Source organism: Petaurus breviceps, unplaced genomic scaffold (genome assembly GCF_028583685.1).
Source record: "Petaurus breviceps papuanus isolate PSGF00001 unplaced genomic scaffold, PetGlider_PUasm1.0 176, whole genome shotgun sequence".
In the NCBI taxonomy this organism is placed as follows: Eukaryota; Metazoa; Chordata; class Mammalia; order Diprotodontia; family Petauridae; genus Petaurus; species Petaurus breviceps.
This window is the reverse complement of record NW_027185771.1, coordinates 35435477-35454448: the sequence shown is the minus strand read 5'-3', so window position 1 is coordinate 35454448 and position 18972 is coordinate 35435477. Positions and strand designations below refer to the sequence as shown.

At 39.6% G+C, this 18972-nt stretch overlaps 1 long non-coding RNA gene across 1 annotated transcript in view; it reads right to left on the bottom strand.

Moving 5' to 3' along the window:
- Positions 1 to 117: 117 nt before the first annotated feature.
- The window catches only part of LOC138159646 (uncharacterized), a 49500-nt gene continuing 30645 nt past the window's right edge, over positions 118 to 18972 (bottom strand). Inside the window, exons 2-3 of the long non-coding RNA XR_011167933.1 lie at positions 6356 to 6456; positions 118 to 177 (exon numbers count right to left, since the gene is read on the bottom strand). This is a non-coding gene — a long non-coding RNA (uncharacterized lncRNA). The remainder of the gene's footprint in view (positions 178 to 6355; positions 6457 to 18972) is intronic.

The window sequence follows — 18972 nt, the reverse complement described above, 5'->3', positions numbered from 1 at the left end:
GATGGATGGATGGATGGATGGATGGATGGATGGATGGATGGATGGATGGATGGGTGGATAAATGGATGAATGAATAGATCAATTAATGGGAAGGGGAAGGAGAAAGTAACACGTATTACTTACACATACACTGTTTTTTAGAACTTTGTCTCTTAGCAGCAAGCTCCCTGCATGTATCTGAAAACAGCACAGTAGAATTAGAGGCCAAGCAGATAAGCAATGGAAATCAGTCATAAATGAACATCTTAAGAATCTGACCTGCAGATACTTCTGAAAGCCAAATTGTAAACTGCTATATAAAATAAAAGTTATGTTTGTTTTCAAGAAAAGTTTATAATTTTTTTTTGCTCAAATGTATTGATGCAGTTAAAAAATTACATTTCACCAAATTAAGCTGAAAAATCACTTGACCAGAGGGATACATCTATTGTCTAGGTTTAATTGACAAGCTAAGTGCTTTGCAAAGAGTATCTCATTTCATGATGGATAGATGAATGAATGAATGAACGAATGAATGAATGAAAAAATTCATTAAGCACTTACTGTATGACAGGGGTTATATTCAATTTTAGGGATACAAGTACAATCCTTACCCTCTAGGAATTTCTTTCTAATAGGGTGAGATAACATATGCAAAGGAATAGTGGTCTTGGAAGGGAGTAATTTAGTCTTGGGCATCACAAAGGTGGTAAGCTGATCCAGATATAAGTTAGCTGTCATTCCCTTTCTGAAAGGAATGATGCCTTTGATTTAATTAATCATCCTAATTCCTGGCAGGCTCCTACAAATGAGGGGAGACAGAACACATTTTCACTTTGTATCTCCAGAGCCTAACAAGATGTCTTATACACAGTAGGTGCATAGTAAATGCGTGGTGGTCTTTAAATGGATATTTCTGTTTGGTCTTCTTTGGAGGACTTTCCCACTCAATGGTGAAGTAAAGTTCCAGGAGCTTTCTGTCTTGCTCATTTCTTTGCTACCAGCAAGAAGTCAAACGTGTATGTTTTAAAACTCCTGTTTCCTTAAATCCATTTCAAACATCCTGAGGGAAAGGGGGATTTTAAAAGAATGACGGTGTTTGGGTGAATGAAGTTATTGCAAAGTGATGACTCTGTTATAGGATTTAATGTGAATTTAATAAAAGGAAGAATGATTCCTACCCCCTGCTTACCAGAAATAGTCAGCTTGACATGGTTATTACTGGTTTAAAAAAATACATGTACATATCCTATCTCAACTAGTTCACTGTGAAAAGTTGAATTCAAACAATTTTTCTCCAAACACAGCAGGCCGCCATCCTACCTCATCCCATAATTCCTAAATAGAACTCCATAATTCTGGTGTCAGGTTAAAAAATAAATAAATAAATTTTTGAAAAAATGATGCCCAGAGAAGCCCTGTTATCTAGAGACCTAAAGACTTTCCATAGGCCACTCAAGGTATACCACATAAGTTAGTGGATCTCTTGATACTGGAGTAAGCTAATAATAAAATATTTTCAAATAGAGAAAGGAGATATAGAAAAGTTTGTATTCCCTGGATGTTTGGGCAAAGATGCTTCAAAAGAAACATTTTGAGATGCCGGCTTTTACGTCATTGCATAGTTTTAAAATCTACATTTTTAAACCAATTTCCATAAGAATCCAGGGAAGAGACCAACTTAGCAGCTGTCTTTAGCATCTTCATCATTGTCATTGTGATTATAATAAAAGCTGACATTATTATAACAATTTTAAGCTTGCAGAGCCTTTAGTGTAATTATGTCATTCCATCCTCAAAGCCACTCTGCGAGATGGTCATGATTATCCCCATTTTACAGATAAGGCAACTGAGGCTGGGAAAGATGAAATAATTTTTATTATGGCTCGTACAACAAATAAGCATTGCTTCTAGGGATTTGAACTCACACCTCTCCTTGACTGCCAGCCCAGTCACTGGAGTCCTTTTGAAAATGTACATATGCAAAAAATTTTCTAGTGGCATGAAATCATACCAAGAATGCATGTATTGGAGCCATCTAAGTTATCCAAGGAAGCCTGGGAAGATGCCTTTTGTTCCTCTCAATCCCCTATCCTTGTCCAATGGAGGATGTTAAAAACCACAGCAGCATTAAAAAGTCAAGAATCGTTAAACCGGGGGATATAGATAAGGGAATGAAGAAGCATTTATATCGCCCCTACTATTAAGCTCTGTACTAAGCACTTTACAATGATGATCTCATTGATCCCCACAACAACCCTGGGAAGAGGGTGCTATTATTATCTCCATTTTACAGTTAAGGAAACTGAGGCAAACAGAGGTGAAGTGACTGCCTAGGGGCACTCAGCTAGTAAGGGTCTGAGACTAGATTGGATCTCAGGTATTCATGACTCCAGGCCCAGCACTCTGTCAACTCTGCCATCAGCAATCTCTGGTATAGTTTTCTTGCAGATAAAAGGAGTACATGCTGAGCATGCGGCCAAATTACCCTTGTCAATTTTACCAACGCATTGGCTCAACACGGCAGAGTGGACAAGAGCACTTGGACTTGGGGTCACGTGACATGGGCTCCGGTGCTGCCTGGGTGTCTTGGAAATAGTTACCTAGCCTCTAAGGACCTCAGTTTCCTCATCTGTTAAGAATAAAATTTTAAAGGTTGTATTAAATGATTGCTAAGGTTCATTCCTGCTCTAAATCTATACTTATGATTCAGATTTAACTTCTGCTTCTGAGTCCTGCTAGTGTAGAGGCCGCATCATTTAACTTTTCTATGCCCTGAGTCCAGTGGTGCTCACTGTACGATCCACGGACCCCTGAGGTCTCTGAGACCCTTGCAGGGTGTCCATAATGTGAAAATTGTTTTCATAATAGCACTAAGACGTTTTCATTTCTAATCTGGTAAATATCAATAGATACAACCAGGAGCATCCTGGTAAATATTTAGCAACCATGTCTCCTGGGGCGGGGGGGGGGGATGTATTCATGATACACTTTTGAGTTTACTATAAATTATTAACATTTTCTCCATTGCCTTCTTAAGTCTGGACAATCAACAAAACAATAAATCAAGCCCTGATTTGTAGCTTGCATATTTCACACTGGAAATTTAACAGTTGTCTTTTTGTAAGCCCATTCAACTTGGCTCCAGAACACCCCTGGATATAACCCACTTAAACAGAAAGTTCTTGAGGGGAAAGGGGTCCTCATTAATTTTTAAGAGTATAAAGAAACCCCGAGACCCACAATTTTGAGACCCACCGCTCTAGGCAATTCTCTAACATAAAAAGTTAAAGACAAATTGCCTCTTTGCATCAGAGAAGAGAATTCCTATATTGTGAACTCCACTTGGCAAAACCACAAGTCCAGAACACATATATAAGTAAAACATATTTTAAAGCATTGAATGCCTTACATAATTCTTTCTCTACAAGGAAGGGATGCTTAGGTCAATCAATGGACAGAGCTCTAGGCCTGGAGTCAAGAAAGCCTGGGTCCAAAGCAAGCCCCAGATTCTTATTAGCTAGTTGGAACTTTACCTCTGTTTGCCTTGGTTTCCTCATCTTTAAAATGGGTTAATAAGAATACCTACCTCCCAGGATGGTTTTGAGGCTCAAATGAGATAATAATTGTAACTGAGGGGAAGTGACTTACCCACAGTAATATAAGATTTATTATCCCCATTTTACAGAAAAGAGAACTGAGGCCCACAAAAGAGAAAAAAAAAATTCACCCAAGTTCACACAACTAATAATTGGCAAAGCTAGAATCCAAACTTAATTGTCCTGTCTCTAGATCCAATGCTGTTTCTTAGGCACTGATCCTATGATTGCAATGGGTGACATTTTTATAGAGCTGTAAGGTTCATGAAGCATTTTATCATCGGTCCTAGGGCAGGGACAGTGTGTTCCCTCTCACTTTGACGCCTCCATGTATGGTTTAGCACATGGCTCAGAATGGGGTTAATTCTTAGCCAAGCTCATCTGCTGCTGCATTGGTTCAGATACCACGACCTCAAGGATTCTGCTTTTCCCAGGTTGCTCTGGCCCAGTGCTACATGGAGGAAATGGTCAAGATGATTATCACTGGGATTGAAAGGGTAGATATCGGTTCTCTGTGCCGTTGATACAAGTTATGACATTTCTCTGGGTCTATGTTTTTGAGAGTTGGACAAAGTCCTTTCTAAATCTCAAACTATGGTCCTTTTTCTCATAGTACAGGAGAAAAAAATAACGTGCTGAACTTAAGAGTCAGAGGACCTGGGTCTTCATCTGTGCAATACAATGGATAGACCAGGTGACTTCTAAGATCCCTTCCAACTCTGCATCTATGAACCCATAATTCAGTCTATTGGTTATGGATCAAGGTCTTTATCCTTTTATTGCCATCTCATATGCTGAAACCTATATATTTCTTTTTAGAATGAATAAACATATAGGATTATAAAGGAAACTAATCACAGCAAAATACAGTTGTCAATTTTTTTTGACATTCATAGATACAAAATTAAGAACCTTTAACATAGATGAATTGCCAATCTGTGTTGGTGGAGGGAATCCCCATACTGGGAATCCTACAGCCATAGACTCATAGGGTCTTGACCAGAATCATTTTTGTGACTCCTCGCAGGAGGGGAAGGGGAGATGCTGTACTTCCCTGATAAGAATAGAAGAAAGGCTATGGACCATTGAGAAGGAAGGAGGAGTGGACTATTCCTCCTATTCATAGGAATAATATAATTATAATAGTATATAATATTGGGTAGGGTAGGATAACAGATATTTCTTCCCCGGGTTAGGTAATGGATAGCAATCTATGCATCAATAAGAAGAATAGGCAGCAAACGGTGGAGGGCAAAGCTGTGCCCCAATAGGAAGAAGGAGGTGAGGGGTAGGAAGTGACAATGCTGAGTCCTGTGTAAACTATATTATAACGTTTTGTTGTTGTTCAGTGTTTTCAGTCATGTATGACTCTTCATGAGTCTATTTAGGGTTTTCTTGGCAAAGATACTGAAGTGATTTGTCATTTCCTTCTCTAGCTCAATTTACAGATGAGGAAACTGAGACAAATAGAGTTAAGTGACTTGCCAAGGGTCATACAGATAGTAAGTGTCTGAAGCCAGATTTGAACTCATAAAGATGAGTCTTCCTGATTCCAAGTCCAGTGCTCTAATAACCTAGCTGCCCCATGTTGAGGCTAGGTTACCTTTTTTGTTGAAGAGTCCATCCCAGGTTGTCTCTACCACCTACATCCAGGAGGAGGAGACAATGTAGTCTCAGATGGGTGAAGAATTGTTCAGGGCCTTCTCTCAAACACCCACTGGAGCATTAAAGTTTCTGGGTGAATCATGACCAGAATAACCCATTCCAGATGAGAAACAGCCCCACTGAGCACTGTACACACAGGCCTTCCTGGCCAAGCCACATGGCTTCAGCTGGGTCAGAGCCCAGGCTACAGGTGGTGTTATTGGAAGAGCCCTGTTCTCCAGTCATGGAAAGCATAGTATGGTCAAAGGGCAGTGGATAGGGAATAGCATTCTGATCCTGGTTCTGCCTCTTGACCCATGGAGGATCTTATAAATGTCACTCAACCTCTTTTGGCCTCAGTTTCCTCATCTATAAAATTAAGGGTTTGGGTTAGGTGACCCATAAGATCTCTCTCACCTCTGACATTTAAATATAGGCACTTCAAGGGGTAAGTTCTAATCCTAGTGACTCTGTTCTTCAGCAGCATTATCAAGCTCTGGAATGAACACCATAATTTTCCCCTTTGAATAATAATGACTTTAGATAATATTAAAATACATTTAACTTTAAGATTAGCTAAGGCCTCTATGGTACGATATCTCATTTGATATTCACAACAAACCTGTGAGGATATACTGTAATGATTATCTCTATTTTACAGCTGAGGAAACTGAGGCTTACAGAAGCAAAAATAACACCCAGGATCACAAAGCTGGTGTTTGAGGCAGTATTTAAACTCATGTCTTATTGTAGTATCAGCGATTTAGAGCTAGAAGTAAACAAATGAGGCCACTGAGTCCCACCCTCTCTTTTTACACACAGATTAGTTGAGTTGCACAGGGGCCATCAGAAGCAGGGTTTGAACCAAACTCTCTGTGACTCCCAGTACAGTACTCCATCTACAATGTGGTGTTAGATGTGACCTATCTGTTAGAAAGGGAGTGGTGCAAATTAAACATCATAGCAGTCACCAAGGGGACAAGATGGAAATCAAAACACACATTGATCAAATTGGGTGGAGAGATCCAAGCCTTATTATATGAAGAAAGTGTTTCTGGTGTGTTTTATGAACTCAGAGAATTTTACAGGTAATTTGATTTTACCGGGAGGAAGAATTAAGCTAAGTGACTTACCTGTGTTCCCACGGGGAGGTAGCACCACAGTTGAAGACAGAAATGTGGGTCTCATGACTCCTCCAAAGCCCTTTCCTTTATGGCCTTCTTTTAGGATGACCCTGCAGAAAGAAGAGAGATGTTAAAAAGGATAACCTCTTCTCATTTGTTATTCAATCACCTGCTGCTCTTTCTAGATTCACCAGGTCCTGTGGAGTAAGGGTTCTTAACCCTGGTTATTGTTGTTATTGTTGTTTAATTTTATTTTTGTGTGTGTGTGTGTGTATGTGTGAGTTTGAGTGTGAGTGAGTCCTGGACAACTTTGACAATCTGGTAAAGTCTATGATCCCCTTCTCAGAATGCTTTTAAAGATGCGCAAAAAAAAAAAAAAAACCAACATAAGATTACAAGGATGCCGATTACATTGAAATAGTAGTCAAAATACTTTAAAATAAACTAGCTTACACATCACAGGTTGAGAAGCCCCGAACGCCTCATCCAGGGGCACTAACCCAGTTATCTGCCTTGTCCTATGGATTTTTTTCTACCAATATCATTCCTTTATGGCTCCTCCTCTCCATCCCCACTGCCACTTCTCCAGTATGGCCCCTCATCATCTCCCCTCTGAGACAGTCCCCTTGCCTCCAGTTTCACTCTTCTCCAGTCCTGTTTCCCAAGAAAAAACCTTTAAAGACTCCCTATTGTATGTAAAATAAACTGTAAACTCCAAAACCCTTTTAATTCAAGTTCTTCCATAACCTGGCTCCAATGTACCTTCCTTCTCACAGTAATTTCACATTCATTCTCTTCATGTATTCATGTCCCAGACAACCGGAGCTACTAGGTTGTATACTCATGATATCCTCTTGGGTCCATGCATTCATTCAGGCTGACCTGCATGCCTTTAATCTACCTCTATCTCTCTCTCTCTCTCTCTCTCTCTCTCTCTCTCTCTCTCCCTCCCTCCCTCCCTCCTCTATCTATCATCCATCCATCCATCTATCCATCTATCTATCTATCTCTTTCTATCTAGCCATCTATCTTCCTATCCACCTAGCTAGGTGCTGGCTATCTCTCTCTTATGTTTATCTATCATTATTATCAATGATAACAACTACACTAATAACAATAATAATAATAGCTGGCATTTATATAGCACTTACTTTGTGCCAAGCACGCTGCTAAATTCTTTGCAATTATCATCTCATTTTAGCCTCACAGAAACCCTGGGAGATATTATCCCATTTTAGAGATGAAGAAACTGAGGTAAACAGGGGTTAAATTATTTTTACCCAACATCACACAGCTATATTAAAATCCTGTTATTTCAAGGTTCAGACCAAATGAATTCTCTCAAGCAAGAGATGCAGGGGAGTCCAGTGATTAAATAGTGGAGTTACAGTCACAGAATGTGGGGTTCAGACCCAACCTCTGACAAGTACCTTGGGAAAGTCACTTAAACTTAATGAGCCTTGGTTTTCTCATTTGTACAGATGATCTGTAGGTGGAAAAAGCTCTTATTAAGTACCTATCACATTCCAGGGACTGGGGAAACCAAGACAAAAAAAATGAGACTAGTTCCTGCCCTGAGGGCAGCTAGGTGGTGCAGTGGATAGAGTACTAGTCCTGGAGTCAGGAGGACCTGAATTCAAATGTGACCTCAGATACTTACTGGCTATGTGACCCTGGCCAAGTCACTTAAACCTAATTGGGGAAGGAAGGAAGGAAGGAAGGAAGGAAGGAAGGAAGGAAGGAAGGAAGGAAGGAAGGAAGGAAGGAAGGAAGGAAGGAAGGAAGGAAGGAAGGAAGGAAGTAGTCCCTACCCTCAAAAAGCTTATATTCTACTGGGGGAGGGTGGAAGGAGAAGAAAAATAGACATACCAGAGTCTACTGGAATCACAGATTTAGAACTATGAAAGATCTTTGGAATTATCTAATTCAGATGTTATTAATCTGAGGGTGGTAAACGTTTTTTAAAAATAAAATATATTTGCGTAACCTCTACCTATTTATTTCCATGGCTTTGTTCAAATTTCAACTCAAATCCTCTCTTCTTCAGGAGTCCATTTCTAGAGCATATGGCCACTAATACATTCCCTTCTCAAATTGCCTTCAAGTTCCTACCCCAGGGATTCTTAAATTAACTTGGGGTCCATGAACTTGGTTTTAAAAAAATACATATTTTGATGACTGTATTTCAATATAATTTATTTCCTTTGTGATCCCATATATTTTATTTTTTGTCTTTAAAAGCATTATTCTGAAATGGGGTCCATAGTCTTCATCTGACTGCCAAAGGGGTCCGTGACACAATCTAGTCTAACCCACCATTTTTCAGATAAAGATACTCAAAACAAATAAAGAGATGCAATGTGAACAAAAACTCACAGGCTTTAGTATAGCTGGACTTTGAACTCAGGTCCTCTTCTCCCTGTTCAGTAGAGTACTCTCTCCCCTATAGCCGTAGCCTCTTTCCAGGAGCTTCTGTGGTTTTCTCTGCCCCCTACCTGATCTCCTCTTCCTCTCTCTCCCCCCATCCAAACAAAGTACTCTCTCCTCAAATTTTCTTGGAGCATTGTCTCTGGATGTCTGCTTTGCCTTCATTACTTCCTAATTTGTGTGTCAAATTTGTGCACACCCCATATTCCATCCTTCAACTCCCATCTCACCATTTGATGTAAGTTTCCTTGAGGGAAGTGTCCAAATATCCTTGTTCAGTGTGTGTGTCTGTGTTTGTGTCTGTGTGTTTGTGTGTCTGTGTGTGTGTGTGTTCTTAGCAGAAAGACTGAACTGAAATGAGCACTTACCCTCTCTGAAAAGCTTGAATTTTCACAACGATGACAGCAGGAGCTTAAATCACCATGTCTTTTGAAAGTTAACAAAGTCTTTTACTCATCACTAACCTGTGATAAAGAGTGAAGAATTGACTTGTGTGTCCTCTCTCGTCTGAACTGTCTTCTCTCAGTGACATTAGAAAGCTCTTGGGGCTGCCCAGAATTTGACACACACCTGTCCTGCTTCTCACCCCTACCTTATCCCAGGTCTGCCCATCAGTAGCTGGGTCACTCTGGGCTCAGGCCCAAATAGAGATGAGATGAGTTGAATGGATTACTGGGGAGTCTGTGATTGCTGGGCAAAGCACCTGTGGAGTCCCCCCCATCTCCCTTCCGTCCCACTGAAGGAGCATGGAGAAAGGGAATTGGCGCAGCCCTCGCTTTCTGAAAGGAAGTATTTTGTCATTCTTCATGCTTTCATTAAGAGGATTTAGAGCAGAGGAGGCTGAAATGGGTTCGTGTTGGCACAAAAGTGGTAGATTAATAGGAAATCTTGAAAATAGTGAAGCATCTGATTCCAGCTTTTCCATCAACAAGCCCAATAAACCAAGATGAAACTATTAACATACAAATAGACAGGCTTCTGATTAAAACAGCAGCCTCCAGACGGGCTTGGAAAAGACCTCTTCACACAGAAAGCAATTATGATGTGGAATGTAGTCCGATTCACCTCCATTTGCAGCAAGCTCGGAAAATCAAAATGTAACGACTCATAATTTTGTAGAAAACACTGTTGGGGGGGGATGCCTGGACTTTATTATGATTTTTTTTAACTTATAAAGAATGCAACTTTAGAAGGCAGAATCCTCATGGACCTGAAACCTCTTCCTCAGAGAAGTAACATGTCATGCATACACACGCATCAACAAATAAGAAAACGGCCTGTTTATATATGAATGGATCTGTTGGACAGATTTCCCAAAGTTAATAGGATTTTTTTTGTTTTGTTTTGTTTTGGTTTTTGCTGACGTGCCACTCAAACTGGCCAATTTAAGTAAATAGTCTTTGACTTTTTCTTTTTCATTCCATACTAGGAGCCAAATTCCTCAGCCTGAGCTCCTTTAGCCACATGAAAAGGACTCAAGGTCCTACTGTGAAGAGCTCTAATTGCTGGTACCATTGGGTCCTCTGTGATGCTTGCAGAAACCCTACTACTGCCCTGAGTATTTCAGCACCTAAAGGATCTGTGTCTTCATTGGACTGGCCCCATGTTGGCCAACAACAGAAAAAACATTTAAATACAGAGTAGGGGCCAATCACTGGTTAAATGCTGAAAAAACACAAGCAGAAGAAAAAAAAATAAAAGAAACCCTCCCCACTCCCCATCCCCCACCTCCCCACCCCACCCTCACCAGGAGTTTACATTCTACTATGGCTACCTGGACCTCTTCTATCTTTCCAGCTTCTTCCACATCATCACTCCATACATGCAAACCTCACATTCCATGCTCCATCTCCCATTGCTGAATCTTGACACTGGTTAGTCCCTATCCTTGGAATATTCTCCCCCCACACCTCTGCCTCTTAGACTTCCTGTAAGTCTGCGTTTTAAAGGCTGCCTTCAGCAGGAGGCTGTTCCCTGTGTTTTCAGATGCTAGTTCTAAGGTTAACTTGCATATACCTCCATATGCCCACGTTGTCTCCCCTTCTTAGACTGTGAACTCTTTGAAGATAAAACTGCTTCCATGACTCCTAGTATATAGTAAGCACTTAATAAATGCTTGTTGCTTGAGAAGGTAAATGACAACAACTAACATTTATATAGCACTTTTGTTTTCCCAAGTACTTTGCAAGCATTCTATCATCCAATTCTCACAATAATCCTTTGTAATAATTATTCCCATTTTTCCCAATGAGGAAATTAAAGCTGAAAGAATAAGTCCTATGCCTAAGATTCAGCAATTAGCCCAGTAAAAATGCTTATTTACTTGACTTGACACAGCTAGTAAAGACAAGATTCAAGCCCAGCCCTTTCCAAGTACAAGCCCCGTGTTTTATCCAATATTTCCAGATGTTGTTGATGGCATTGGCCACATGCATAGTACCTTGGTAGGCACTGAAATTGATAGAATGATGAATAAGATGTAGTCCTTTCTCTGAAAGTGCTTGGAATCCCATAAGAAAGGAAGAGTATTACTTAATTTGACATTCTGATGAGTCCTTATTTTCATCCAGTTGGGTATTCTCTAAACCAACAAAGATGGCAACCCCTCCAAATGTTCTCATCCTCTATGACTTTTGCCCATAGTTCTTCAGAAACCCTCTTTAGGGGACCCACCCCAAACACTTGAGTCCTTCCTTTTCTTCTCTTAGTATCTCAGAGTTACCAGTGCAAAATTCAGGGGGTAGTAAACTATTTCCCAGGAGCCAAATCCACCCCACTACCACTTTTTTTTGTTCCACCAAAGATCTCCAGCTACTCAAAAATAGACAGCAGACCAGATTTGGCCTGTAGGGGCAGTTTCTTGACCCCTGCTAAAATGTTCTTAACCAATTTATAAAAGAGGAATTAACTCATTCTGCTTGGCCCCAGAGAAAATAAGTCATAGCTATGAAGATGTCAAAGAAACAAAGTTAGGCTTTTTGTCAGGATCAGGAAAAATACTGGTTCAGGGGGTTGCCTATCTAATTGACATGACCTCATTCATACAAATCAGGATTAACAAGGTGCACAGGAGAAGCATGAAGAACAGAGAAGAGTGAAATAAATGTATGTCTAAAATGGGGTCTCAACCAGTTTTGTGCCATGGACCCATTGGGCAGTCTAGGGAAGCCTATGAGTCTCATCAAGGTGATAGAGTGAATGGAATGCTGGGTCTGGGGTCAGGAATAAGTGGGCTCAAATTTGGCCCAGATACTTCCTAGATATATAACCCTGGGCAAGTTATTTAAATTCTTTCTGCCTCAGCTTCTTCATCTATAAAACTGTGGTAATAATAGCACCTACCTCCCAGGATTATTGGGAGGGTCAAATGAGATAAAATTTGTAAAATGCTTAGCCCAGTGCCTAGGACATAGCAGGCACTATATAAATATTACATATTCTCAAAATAATGTTTTTGAGTGCATACAAAAAGACCCACCTAGGATTATATAAAAAAGAATTATATTGAAATAAATATGTAAATTTTCCTATCCACTTTTGCAGATCCCCTGGAATCTATACAAGGACTCCTTAAAGGTTTGTGAACCCTGGGATAAGAACTCTCCATCTAAAACTACTTGGGGTTCAAGTCTTGATTAAGCTTAATATTGTTTTTACCCACAATACAAAATAGAAATCTACAGGATGTGACAAAGAGGATCTTGAGGCTTATCAAACCCAACAACTACTATGCATTTCTGGTGATTCTTGTGGGGACAAAGGAAATCACTAGGAGAAAACAAGGAAGCATCTGCCATATTCCATCCCTTCTTGGTAGCCAATGAGCTGCTGAGTCCTGTTGACTATCTCCTCAATGTTTGTATATTCATTCCCTTCTAACTACTCACATGGCCATAACTGAAGTTCAAGGTCTCATCACCTCTTCCCCAGACTCTTGCAAAAGTCTGATTGATCTTTCTGCCTCCAGTCTCCCCCATCTCCAATCCATTCTCCATGGAGCTGCCAAATTGATATTTCTAAAGCCTAAGTTTGACCATGTAATTTCCCCACTCAAGAAGTCCCAGTGACTTCCTAATGACTCGAGGTTACAATTTAAATTCCTCTTTTTGGCATTTACCACAATAGCTTAACAACCTGGCTCCAGCTTTGCTTTCTTGACTGATTTCCCATTATTTACCCCCTTCCCACCCACCCAACACCACTCAGCCTTCTTTCCCTCAAAGATGTCTCTGCTTCTGCAGGCTTCTCATTTTAGAAGATCCCTTTATCTGTAGGCTCCATTATCTAATTGGTGTCTTTTTTCCACATCTTCCCTTATGTTTTCCAAACCTAACACTCTGGGTGCTTCTTTCATGGTGTCATCTCTTGATAATAATGAAGCATGCCTCACCCTAAGTTCATGATCATCATGTCGTGATTTTTCATTCATTGGTTGTAGCTTTTGCAACATTTCTACATAACCCCTTGTTTGTAATGTTTTCTAGACTGACCATGTATACCAAACTCCTCTCCACTACCTTTTTGGTGATCCCAGTTTTAATTCTTCAGAGATTATAATTCCTTGCCTCACTGTCAAACATTACTAGAAAAATGTTGATAACAAAAATATAGGTCTTTGCTTCAGGGAAAAATTTTGTGCATTTTTTGGGGATGCATGTTTTAAAAATAAAAAGCTAAGTGGCTTAAAGGATAAAGCATTGGATTTACATGCAGGAAGATCTGAGTTGAAATCCTGCCTGAGACATTCAGTAATTGTGTAACTTTGAGCAAGTCACTTTAACCTCTGTTTGCCTCAGTCTCTTTATCAGTAAAAATAAAGAGAATAATAGCAACTTGTCTCATTCAAGTGAAGAAGCAATGAAATAATATATGTAGTGATTTATAAACCTTAAAGTGGTATCTGTATGTGTGTGTGTCATGTGTGTTATTATTATTATTTACTAAAATAATTTTGCCATTTCCCAAAAGCAATATATCTTCTTCTCTTCCTTTCATATGGTTTTGGGCCGAATTCAATGACCTTTTATAATGTTTGCCTAATATGATATACATGTGTGTATATATGTGTGTATACATATACACATATGCATCTGTACACATACATATACACGTACATATATTTACAGATAGACATTATAGACATATGAATACACAAAAATCTAAGATTACAGGACCATAGATGTAAAGGCAGAAGGGATTTTAGAAGCCATTTGGTCTACCTCTCTTATTCCATAGATGAGGAAACAGAGATCCCAGGGAAGCTAAGTATTTTGCCGAAGGTTAAACATTTAATAAGTATCAGAAGCAGAATTTGAACCTATATCCTCTGACTCCAGAGCCATCACTCTTTCCACTATATCATGTTGCCTCCTAAAGACACTACTGGGAGGAAAATGTGCACATTGTCCTTGCATGGACAAGAAACATCCAACTCAAAAGATATTTGTCATCCACTTAGTGTTTCCTACAACAACAGACCAAATTCTGTTAAGTATCTTCCACCTATAGATCTTATCTTAGACTTTCGTAGTACTCTGAGTCTTCATGCAAACAGCACAGTATCATTCACAATCAGGAATATCTAGAGAATTAATTATCTATAGAGAATTCTGCTTCCATTTTGATTCTACTCTAGATCTCTTCCATGACAATGGAAAACACTTTCAGAAATTCTGTTTCTCTGTCTCAATGTTTAGCTGGATAACAATGATCAATGGGTTGTCAAAAAAATATTATCTCTACTGTTATATTTCAAAAAGTTTTGTTAATTTGGACATGTGTGTGTACCTGTATATAAAACACCTTATTGGAGAAAAGTCTTTAAACCAATGTTTTGCTCTACCAAATCAACTTTTTTAAGCGTTGTTGTTTGTCTACCTAGATCAGGATTAGGGGACCTGCAGCCTCGAGGTCACATGTGGACCTCTAGGCTGGGTCATCCTTGAGGACCTAGAAGACCACATGTGGCCTTGAGGCTGCTGGTTGCCCACCCCTGACCTAGATGATTAATCCTTTCTCATTCAGACAGGTTATAAAATTCTACCTCCTCCAAGTAGCTTTCTTGGACTAACTGAAAAGGAAATATCACCTAAAGAAAAAGACAGTAGACCGGGAGTGAAAAGATCAAGTATCAGCTCTACCATAGGTCACAGCAAAATAGCTTTCCCTGTCTAATCCTCAATTTCCTAATCCATAAGATGTGGATAATCACATTTAGATTACTCATCTCCTATGGTTGTTGTGGGAGGGGGGAGGAAGGGCAGATAACATACTTTTTGGTTTAACCTGCATTGTTAATATTTTCTTCATCAGATGGACAGATACACACACATATGTACAAATATACACAATATACATACAAACTTTTCTCCATCACTACATCCCTTTCTCCATCACCACCACTTCTCAAGTCCAAATAATCAACAAAACAATAAATTAGGCTCTGATTAGTAGCTTTACCAGGTGTAAATGCTCACACTGAAAATTAAACAATCAGTTGTTGACTTTGATCTGGCTCTAGAATGCCACTGCATGCAACCCCAATTTCTCTGCTGCCCCACAGTTGTACTTTGCTTTTTTGAATGCACATCATGTTAATTGGTTATTTATTTGATTCATGTACTTGCTCAATGTTTATCTTTTATCTCCAGGTCCTTTATGTCTTTCTACATTAGTATCATCTGCCTCACTTATAAGGACCTCTAAACCTGGGATCCTAAGTGTTTCATTTGACCTGTTGTTGTCATGCTTAGCTAAGCATTCAGTCAATCCCTCTTTTTGGTGAGTTCAGTCCCTCTATGCACCAGTTAGTTGTTCAAAGAGAAAAGCATTCCCTGGCCACAAACTGCCCTCTGAACCCAGCCAGCTGTCTCAAAAAATGCCTACTGTTGGTGAAAACTGCACTGAATTTGTAGTGGGAGCCTCAGCATTTGAATCAGTGTTGGTACTTAGTAGCTGTGTAACCTTGTACAAATTTCTTCACCTCTTTGGGCCTCAGTTTGCCTATAGAGAAAAGGTGGGTTATGATGATGATCTAGAAAGTTCTTTCCTGTTCTCAAGCCTCTGATACTCTGGGGCAGGGCTGGATGAAAATGAGTGTGGATGGCTCAGTAGAAAAACACACAAATGTACATATGCCTAATAGTGACTTGGTAGTATCACTTTCATGCAAAGAAACCACCCCATTCATTGTACCTCAATGACTCAGAGGACTGAACTGAATTCACACTGAAATTAAGATCTGTTCATTTTACTTTCTTTCATTGATTGATTGTTTGCTTGTTTTACTTGTAGAGGATTCCTTCAGGCAGATAAAGCTGCCTAGGATAAAAGCCATATAACAAAGGGGGAAGAGAACTTGATATAGAAATCCCATCTTTGCCACTTATGAGCTGTAGGAACTTGGGCAACTCTTAGTTTCCCCATATGTAAAAATAGACATTTAGACGAGATGATCTCTAAAGTCTCTGCTAAATCTGAGTCCTATGATCAGTTCCCTAACTTACACTAATAGTAATAATTGCTAGCACATGTTCAGTCCTGTCCAATAAGTAATGAGCCCATTTGGGGTTTTCTTTTTTTTTCTTTTTTATTTTTTTTATAAAGCAATTGGGGTTAAGTAACTTGCTCAAGGTTACGCAGCCAGTTATTTCTGGGTGTGGTGCTGAGCATCTGAGACCAGATCATCCCCAGATCATCCCCAGGTCATCCCGACACTGGAGCCAGTGCTTTTACTTGCTGAGCCACTTGGCCACCCCTAAGCAATTGGGGTTAAGTAACTTGCTCAAGGTTACATGGCCAGGTCTTTCTGGGTGGGTGCTAAGTGTCTGAGCCCGGGATTCGATCCCCAGGTCATCCCGACACTGGAGCCGGTGTTCTTACTCGCTGTGCTGCCTGGCCGCCTGCATTTGGGGTTTTCTTGGCAAAGATCCTGGAGTGGTTACTATTTCCTCCCCCAGCTCATTTTACAGATGAGGAAACTGAGGCAAACAGGGTTAAGTGCTTTACCCAGGGTCACACAGCTAATAAGTGTCTGAGGAAGAATTTGAACTCAGGTCTTCCTGACTCCAGGCCCGGTGTTCTGTCTGCTGAGCTACCTAGCTACCCAAATAGAACATAATATGCTTTAAAATTTGCAAAGCACTTAATGCATTTGATCCTTATAACAACCTTGTGAAGTAGGTGCTATGATTATTACCATTTTATAGGTGAGAACAATGAGACTCAGAAAGGGTAAGTGATTTACCCAGATTACTAAAATCATGCCCAGTCAACAAACATTTATTAAGCACCTCCTATCATCCAAGAACTGTGTTAAACACTGGAGACCCAAAGCAAAAGAGAGTCCCCACCTTGAAGGAGTTCATTATTTAACGGGGTAACTCATAATCTAATGATAAATAATGACTATTAAGTGTCTGAAGTGGGATTTGAACTCAGGTCTTTCTAAAGTCCAAGGCCAGTGCTCCATCCACTACTCCATCTGGTGTTGTTTGTCCTCATTTTTGAAGAGGGCTGGTGACATTACCAGCTGCTCCTTCAGCCAATCAAAGTATTTCTGATTGGGTGAATAGTCATGGGCGCTAAATGATTTACCTGGATAAATAGTGATTATTCCCTTAATTTCTACAATATCCTGACTAAACCTTTCAAATCTTTCTATTCCAAAATGTTGTCCCTATTGAATACATTTACCTGATGGAATTTCCTGCTTAAATGTAGCGATGGACAGCTGAATTCTAGGCTATAATCACTTCTCTGACAATTATACATGCATAGGGCAATGATTATTTTAAAATAAGATATCTTTGCTTAGTAATGACATGGGAGAAATTGTCAGTTTAAATATATCCAAATATTTCAAATTCACGAATCAGTAAGTTTGCTTGTCTTAAAATATGAAATGATCTACCTTAATTCATTAAATGTTAGGTCAAGTATACATTTTAGCTGGTCTTCTTTGCTATTATGGTGCAGAAAAATGTTTGGAAGCCTACAGCTTGTTGTTGTTAATATTGTTGTTATTATTTGCTCCTACCTACTACAAGATGGAAGGAAACTTATTCATCATCATGATTTGGTATCCAATCAGCCTCTATATACTTCACAATAATAGCTAGAGTTTGATGTATTGGATTAAATTTCTTGGATGATCTATGTTTTCATTCTCCTCTCCTCCCTTTGACAAAAATCTGTTCTAGAGAGAACTTTACTACATGGAAATGTTCTTCATGGAACTTCTCATTGACTTTTGTCCACTTTGAGTGGGTGGGCATTCAATAACTAGGGTTTGGTCCAGAAAAAGAAAATAGAATTTTTTTTAACATTGTAGGTATATCTGTCAGTGATCTCATTCCTAATAATTGCTATTCAATGTGTGGGTTTGTCCACATTACAGCTTTCTAATACAACCAAATTCAACTAAATTTAATCTCTAAAGAGACATTAACTGATTCGATTCAGCACTGAACACCTACTGTATACTAGGTCCTAGTGAATCAAGGATGAACAGAGGCATAATTTCTGCCCTCAAAGAATTTATAGTCTAGTTAATATATAAAATACTATTAAAGTTAGTATAAAAAGACAGATTCCAGATTCTGCTAGTTCAGGGGTGGGGAGCCTGTGGCCTTGAGGTCACATGTGGCCTCCTAGGTCCTTAGGGGCAGCCTTTTGTCTGAGTCCAGGTTTTACAGAACAAATCCTTTTATTAAGGGGATTAGTTCTGTGATGATTGGATTCAGTGAAAGGGTGGCACTTGAGGACCTAGAAGGCCATATGTGGCCTAGAAGCTGTAGGTTCTCCATCCCGAGGCCATAAGACACATATAAATAATTACAAGTCATAATTCAATTAATACATATGTGAATTCTAAATAGTGACCCAAGAGATCCACAAGGATCACTTTTACTGGGGAGATCAGGGAAGACTTTTTTTTTTTAAAGCAATCAGGGTTAAGTAACTTGCTCAAGGTTACACGGTCAGTTATTCAGTTATTTCTGGATCCCCTGGTCATCCCAACACTGGAGCCAGTGCTCTTACTTGGTGAGCCACCTGGCTGAGCCTAAGCAATTGGGGTTAAGTAACTTATGCAAGGTTACACGGCCAGGTGTTTCTGGGAGGGTGCTAAGTTTCTGAGCCTGAGATTCAATCTCCAGGTCATCCTGACACTGGAGCCGGTGCTCTTACTCACTGTGCTA